Source organism: Alligator mississippiensis, chromosome 12, assembly GCF_030867095.1.
Source record: "Alligator mississippiensis isolate rAllMis1 chromosome 12, rAllMis1, whole genome shotgun sequence".
NCBI classification, from domain to species: Eukaryota; Metazoa; Chordata; order Crocodylia; family Alligatoridae; genus Alligator; species Alligator mississippiensis.
The window spans coordinates 11,937,830-11,944,693 of NC_081835.1; positions in this window are offsets into that span (position 1 = coordinate 11,937,830).

The window sequence follows — 6,864 nt, forward strand, 5'->3', positions numbered from 1 at the left end:
GAAAGGGTATGGTCTGTATATCCTAATGCCATTGATTATTTGCCAATAGATTCTGTGAAGCCCAGCAACTTTCAGATAGTGTTGCTGGAGACATGAAAATAACCAAGGCAAGAATTTCAAGCAAAGGACTACTAACAACACTAATTAAAGTTAAAGGGGTTGTAAATACACTCCCAAACACCAAGGACAAAGTACTAACCTGATTAAAGGCAATGGCAAAACTCTCATCAACTCTAGGGAGGCTAGGATTTCACCTATCTAGTCTCCACCCTTTAGTCCCATGACATCCAGAGCATCTTGCTAAGTAACACCACAGCTGTGAGGAAGACTTTGTGCTTCTTTTGGAAACCAACTGTAACCGTGCAAGCAGACTGGGAATGTAGACTAGAGTAGTAATTCAAACCCTGACTCTAAATGTTATCTTGTATTGCTTAATAGCTCATCTTAAGATCCACCTCAGTTTCCCCTTTTGGAAAACGTTAATAATACTTTTCTACAGTTGGTAATGCTCTAGGATAAACCCTGTTTCTCCCAGATACCTGAAATGAGAAACTCAGTGGAACATAAAATAATAGCCTTTAAAAAAAGATGTAGAAAAAGCAAAATCAGTCCTGCTTTATCTTTAAAACATTGCTTTTTATGCTATATGTTAACTATTTTTTTTCTTTTTTTTACTAGATACACTACTTTTTGTTGCAACCTTGAGTCTAGAAGATTTTGGGGGTTCATGTTCAAAAGATTTTGAAAGGTAAAATGTTCTAATTGTGTTCTGGTCAGTTACAGTAGCTTCTCGAAGTCTAATGTTTTAAAGAAAAAAATATCGGCTGCCTATAGATGTGCTGGTTCGCATTATAATTAGAACGTATCAGAGCAGAGCAGACTCAGGAGGTGCTTTAACTAAGGCTCATGTCATGAGTCCCGGCCATTTTAAAATGCGGGGTGGCTTAAGGGGTGTACAAGCAGGGGTGATTTAATACGCATGATGGAGAGCCCTTTTAATTAGTGGCTGTCAGGGAAGCACTCTAAAATGGCCTCTCCCCACCCCCAAGCACGTGTATAGGCACATGAAGTGTTTAGTTTCATTTTTAAATCAGTCCTCATCTTACTGCTATATGCTGTTCTCCTATTGCAATGCATGTGATATTTCACGTGCAATGCAAAAGTTGCTGAGTGGTTTTTGTTTTTTTCATTTCATGCCAATTTTTTTCCCCCCACTCCATCCCACCATATGTTAATTTGCATTGTTTGACACTTCACACCACGCTGCATAAAAACTGTTTGAGTAAGAAATGGTCACACATCATGGACCTTGTTTCATTACCTCCTTTCCCCGCTCCCCAGAGTCCTTTTGCATGTATTTTGGTAGGAAGGGGAACTCTGACTTAAGTTATTTAATAACATTACCATTTGTCATATTTCTGTAATGTAAGTGGTACTGTTCTATCCTTCTCATTATTTGGGGCTGTCCCATGTGCTAGAAACTAATTTTCCTACACGCGGCATAGATGTGTTACTGATCCTTTTTCTGTAACAGAATATAACCAACTAATGTTTATAAAAGCCAACAACCCTAGAGAGAAAGTTTCATACTCTTGCCTGCATGTCTATATACAGTGAGTTTTTATTCTGATTTTTCAAGCATTGTTCATTATTAGTCATTTCCCTCATCAGGAAGATGTTGTGGGGTTGCCCACACAGAGACTGATGTTTAACTTCAAAGTATGGCTCGAGCAATAATACAGTGGTAGTTCTGCCTTGCTTCTGTGTGGGTAAGCCATTATCGTGTGAGATGCCACTTCTGGCTTAAGAAAATGGAGATGCTTCGCAGAGGTGAGAACCTTGTTATGAGAAAAAACTTAATGAATACCAACAAATGCAAATGCACATAAAAAGCCCACTGACGTTATATACGTTGACCATCATACCGAAACACTGAAAAAGAAAACTCTAAAAGAAGTAATCTCCAGCCCCAAAAAGCTTCCTTTTTTTCAATATCATGTCAAAATTGAAGAGGCTTTACATACCGACGTAACATTTCTAAGGCCAAACTTCCCCTCCTCAAGTAATATCTTCAAATACACTTTAAAATGCCTCTTCTAACGAGAATCTAAATCTGTTGCACTTATTTTGCTCAGAAATGTATTATAAGTGGGGCAAACATTTATTATACACATTAATGCAATAGTAAGTAGTTATCTTAGGGAATTAGCTTTCCCCAACAGAAGGAACCCAAAAGGTCAAACTCTTCAAATGTCCTTCCTTTATTCATTTAACAAGGGAAACCCACCCATGCAAAGCCCGGTTGTAATACTCGAATCATTATTTGGAATGGGAAAAAAGGCTCATTATCCCTTCTTTTAAACCCCCTTCATATTGTAATCATGTGAGAATGTTTAAATAGGTTAAAAAAATTCTCCTTTTTTGACTTGGCAAATCACCCTATATGCTTTGGTTAAGATTTGACCAAGGCATTTGCTTATTCCACTTGACCCTTGCTGCCTACCAGCTTTCCCTCACTTCTGACACACTGAATAAGAACACATTTAAAATATACTACAGGACTGAAGCTTACGGTAGTTTTGCCCTGCGCTGTCAATGCTGCAGGAAATGTGATATATTCTTATTTTCCATAAGACAAACCAGAACTCTGCTTCAAAACTTTTATGGGGGTGTGTTTAAAATATTTAAATGAAATAAACAGGGAGGGGAAGTAAAGATCTTTATTTAATTTTTGGACAATGAGCAGAAGAAAAAACAAGATGATCGTGCAGCAGTGTTACATCATAATTTTCTACTGAAAGAAGTTAATGCAGCAACAAGATAAATATCAGTGTCTAGTCAAGATGATATGAAATGGATGCCTCTGCATTCATCGCTATGTTGCAGTATGGAACAAAAATCGGGCGAGTTATTGTTCAATAATAGGTCTTAAGGTAAGACCTCTGCCCCTATGACCTGAGAACCCGATCCTGATGATCGTTCCATTCTTGCTGAGCCTTGGAGAATTCAATCGTTTTTCCGATAGGTGCAGCACTGCTGTGGCATACAATGAATTTTTGGAGAGAAGCCTAAGTAGCAGACATTCTTTTATCTGTAAGATTTTTTTGAACACTGGGTAATGCACTATGTGAATATTGGTTTCTGAGCAACTGAGTTCTAACTCCATTTTTATTTTATGTCAGCAGTAAAACGTGACCATGTGTGTAGTTCTAATGGTAATAATATTTTAATATTATGCAAGCGCATTCTCAAGGCATTGGTAAAGAACAAGGTCCCATTTGTTCATCTCTTGCAAAGGTCTGATGTACTTCATGAAATTTAGGATGAATTTGCTTAACCATAGGTGGCCTAAAACGTTTTGAAATGTTCTTTAAAATGCCAGACCTTCTACAGAACCCGTCAGACTCTGTCAGCAGAGTGCTATGAATTTAATGCCAGTCTCGTTTGCCATTTTACATACAATGTACATTCACACAGCTGGTTACTCGAGGTATTGGTTGGTTTAGCAGTTGTAACGTGACATTTCCTTTCCCAGACCTTTTTAGTTAGACCATCAGAGAGTGGCTTAGCTCATTAATATTCTACTGTCATTCTTTTTTTTTTAAGCTGATACTAACAGCTCCATTAACGAGAAACCCTATTTACAGCTCAGGTGGTCCATTCTTACTTGAAGCTGCGGCTACCTGGCTTCATTTTTCAACACAAATCTACTTGACAAGAGGTCATCTGAAATCTGTTTGTGATTCTCTGCTACACAGGCTAACCACATCCTGGCATAACACATGTTGTTTCATAAACAGAGAGAACACGCAAACTCCTGCCACTGTCAGCACAGCTCAGCTGCTTTGTGTGACTCTGCAGAGGGGTTGGCCCCAAGTCTTTTTCCAGATGCACCAGCTGCCCCGGGCTTCTCAGGGGAGGGGTGCCGCCTGGCCTGCCTTCTCGAACTGGTGTCACACAGAGCTCTTGCTCATGCAGGGCTTCTCACCCTTTTTCAGAGGTGAGGCCCCCCTTGATAGATGCAAGGCACCCTTGGTAGACTTGAGGCTCCCCTGATAGGCATGAGACACCCTTGATAGACATAAGACTCGAATCACCCTTGATTCTTGAGGCACCCCTTGATAGACTTGGGGGGCCCTTGATGGACAGGAGGTATGCTTGATAAGACTCAAGGCTCTCCTAATAGACCCAAGGTATCTTGATAGACACAAGGCCCCCTGATAGACGTGAGGCACCCTTGATAGACTCCAACCCCCACCTTTATAGAGGCAAGGTCCCCTGATAGACCTGAGGTACCCTTGATACACTAGAGCCCTCCCTCATAGATGTGACATACCCTTGATAGACTCAAACCCCCCTGATAGACTCAAGACCTCCGGACAAATGTGGGGTAGCCTTGATAGACTCAAGGCCTCCTAACAGATGTGAGGCACCCTTGATAGATGTGACATCTCCCGAGAGCTGTGATACACCCTTGACAGACTCCAGGTCCCTCGGGAGATGCAAGGTGCCCTGATAGACTTGAGGTACCCTTGATAGACTCAAAACCCCCCGATAGACTCGAGGCCTCCCGACAGACGTGAGATACACTTGATAGACTTGAGGTCCCCCAATAAATGTGAGGTAACTTTGATAGATGTGAGGCACCCTTGATAGACATGACATCTCTCAGCAGCTGTGAAGCACCCTTGATAGACTCCAGGCCCCTTCATGGAGGCAAGGCCCCCTGACAGACTCGAGGTACCCTTGATAGCCTACTGCCCCCCATAGATGTGAGGTACCTTTCATAGACTCGAAACCCCCCCAGTAAACTCAAGACCTCCCGATAGATGTGAGCTACCCTCCATAGACTGACAGATGCAAGATACCCTCGACAGACTTGAGGTCCCCCAACAGAGGTGCGGTACTCTGGATCGACTCAACCCCCCCATCCATGTGAGGCACCCTTGATCGACTCTTAGCTCCCCGATAGACTCGAGCCCTTCGGACAGACGTGAGGCACCCTCGATCCACTCCAGACAGATGCAATAGATAGAGTTGAGGTGCCCTTGATAGACTAGGTCCTCGCCCCATCCACGTGAGTCACCCTTGGTCGTCCTTTAATCCCCCACATAGGCTCGAGCCTTCCCAACAGATGCGAGATACCCTTGACAGACGCGACGTCCCCTTGATCGACTCAACCCCATCCCCCCTAGATGCGAGGTGCCGCGGGCGGGCGCGCATGGCGCGCTTTGCTGGGAGCGCTGCCCGGGCTGCCGCGCGGCTCCCCCCCTCCGCGGCCCGCGGGGCGGAGCGGGCGCACGTGTGCCGCCGCATGGCCCGGGCGCACGCGGCGCCGCACACGGCCGGGACCGTCCCCGTCCCCGTCCCCGCCTCCGCCTCCGCCCGCTCCCGCCCCTGGGGCGCAGCCGGCCCGAGCCCCGCGCAGGCGGCCCCTGGGGAGAGAGGCGGCGTGCTCTGCCCCGGGCGGGGCGCTGCGAGGTTGCGAGGGGCTGGCGGGGATGCTGGAAGGTGGTGCGGCCCCTGCACCAAGCAGGGAGGAGAAGTGGGGGCAAGTGACCGCCCACTCTGCTCTTAGTTGCAGCGTGTCTGGAGGGAGCTTCTTCCACAGTGTGGACACCCTGACCGGGAAGGTTTCCCAATGTTGAGCCTGAAATGATCTTTCAGGAGTGGGTGGTCATTACTCCTAGTTTTCTCCACAGGTGCCCTGGTGAAGTTGAGCCCTTGATGTGGTGGTAAATTGCTACCCCGTCCCTGCTCAGCCTCCTTTTTTTCAGGCTGGAGGGGCCCAGGTCACACAGCCTTTCCCTGTATACCGTGGCTCTTCTCTGGACTCTCCAGCGTGACCACGTCCTTGTTAAAGTGCAGTGCCCACAACCACAACCTTGTCTGCCTATGTCCTTACACCAACACGGCTACAACCTACGCCCGCACAACCGGACGCAGTGCTCCAGCTGCGCTCTCACCAGTGCTGAGTACAGTGGGAGAATCACTGCCTTGGTTTTGCTGGAGATGCATCAGCTGACCGTGCGCAGGGGCACCAGTGCAGGGCATGCGCAGCACACGGGCTGGCCCTATGCGTTGGCTCTGACACAACCCCGTCCAGCCCACAGACCAGCCCCGACACTCATCTATCCCATGGGGCCGGGTGAGTTTGACACCCCTGTTATGCTGCGTATTCATTTGCATGGACTTGGCAGTAAATGATACGTTGTGGGTGTGGTGCCCTTCATCTCAAAGGTTTCAGAAACCATTTGCAATCTTTGCATGCCATGGTCATTTGCATCAGCTTGTCCACATGGGATGCAAGGGGCTGTACAGCTGGAAGTTCCTTATTATTTATTTTTTTTAAATCATGCCTTGCCTAACCAGACACCGAGGTCCCATGATGATTCTGGCCACAGACTGAGATGAAAATATGTTGCCTTTGGAAATTCCAGCAGTAGTTTAATTTGGGCTCCATTTTTCTACTCCAGCTTCAACCAACGATCGTGGTGGGTTTTTCCCTACTGCCCCAGCGGTGTGGCAGGGGCTCCTTGTAAACAATGGCGAGACCACCTCTCTTTCACTCTTCTGTTAACAGGCTTACAGAAAACTGATCTACCAACACCTTGTGCCTTCCCCAACTTCTCTATTATATCCAGCTGATCTCTCTTGCCTTACTTTTATACTGAAGAGTATACTTTTATACTTTTCTTGTGTGCAGGTGTCCAAATCTAGTACAACAGAGCTCCAAATACTTATTATTCACATAACAACTAGGACAAAAGAACATTATTAAACTTGCAAAGTCTAGCCCTCGAAAGTTAGGAATGCTTGTGCCACCTTAATTTGGCTTCTCCCTGTGTACGCACAAAATGGTTT